The sequence below is a fragment of the Dioscorea cayenensis genome, chromosome 10 (assembly GCF_009730915.1).
Source record: "Dioscorea cayenensis subsp. rotundata cultivar TDr96_F1 chromosome 10, TDr96_F1_v2_PseudoChromosome.rev07_lg8_w22 25.fasta, whole genome shotgun sequence".
Lineage (NCBI taxonomy): Eukaryota > Viridiplantae > Streptophyta > Magnoliopsida > Dioscoreales > Dioscoreaceae > Dioscorea > Dioscorea cayenensis.
The window spans coordinates 15079486-15080749 of NC_052480.1; the positions used below are offsets into that span (position 1 = coordinate 15079486).

A 1264-nucleotide genomic window follows, 5' to 3' on the forward strand; every position below is an offset into this window, starting at 1 on the left:
TGGCTGTCTATGAACAGTATTGATACAGTGCTGCTATAATACCGGACATGTTGCTACAGTATTGCTACGGTACCCTACTACAGTACCGGCCTGAAATACTCCTGAATCTATGCTTTCATTGAGGTAATGCAAACGGGCAAACGTTTACGTCGTGGAACCCTTTGCTTCTTCAATAACGGACATGTTGGTGGAGATCTTGTTCTATATGCACAAGTCGGAATGCTTGAATGTGACTGCCCTTGTGCCCCTCCAAATAGTTGTGCTAACTCGAATACGAGAAGGTTGGCACACATTCCCACATCTCGAACCCGACCTATATCTTCACGTTTGAACCTTAGTAAGATTTCCTCAAAATTTGTGCATTAAAACCAGAGAAAAGTAATACTCAACATAAGAAAAGAACACTTCGCATTCTTATCGCACAAGCACTTATTAATGGATTACCTTGGTTCCTCATTAAATTACCCACAAAGTCAACTTGCTCTGCTGAAGATGTATCACCAATAGAAATAGGCCAACCGGATGGAGCATGTCCTCCCCCACACCCAGTGCAAGTAGTCATAGCCTCCAATTTATTAGAAGTTAGATGGCCTAACTTCTTACTGAATGATTCCACTTGGGCTGCTAAAGAAGTGACTGCATCTATTTCATGGAGCTCGACCACCTTTTTCCTTATCTGCGCATTCCACTGATAACTGCTCATGGCCATGTCCTCTGCCAACTGTCGGGCTTCTTCAAGGGTCTTACTCCCCATTGCACCTGCTGCGGCGACATCTAACAATTGTCTTGTACTCGGGTTCAACCCATTATAAAAAGTATGAATGATCATCCATTCAGGTAATCTGTGTTGTGGGCACTTCCGCAAAAGTTCCTTGAAACGCTCCCATGTCTCAAACATGGACTCAAGCTCCATCTGAACAAACAATGAAATTTCATTACGAAGCTTTGCTAAATTTCCCAGAGGAAACTATCTCGTAAGGAAAGCTTTGACCATCTCATTCCAGGTCGTGATGGATGCTTTTGGCAAGGAATGTAGCTACTACTTGGCCCTTCCTTTGAGAGAAAATGGGAAAGCCCTCAATCAAATGTTATCATTCGAAACACCATTAATCTTCAGCATGTCACAAACTTCCAAGAAGTTCTCTATGTGATTGTTTGGATCCTCATCGGCCAAACTATTGAACTGCGCTGACTACTAAATCATTTGGATGAATGCCGGATTTAGCCCAAAATTCGGAGTTGTAATCTTGGCTTAAATAGGGCT

At 42.7% G+C, this 1264-nt stretch overlaps 1 non-coding gene across 1 annotated transcript; it reads left to right on the forward strand.

The window, feature by feature from the left end:
• Window positions 1-839: 839 nt before the first annotated feature.
• Window positions 840-946, forward strand: LOC120271179. Its single transcript, XR_005539801.1, has one exon. It is a non-coding gene; the product is annotated as a small nucleolar RNA R71 (small nucleolar RNA).
• Window positions 947-1264: the final 318 nt, after the last annotated feature.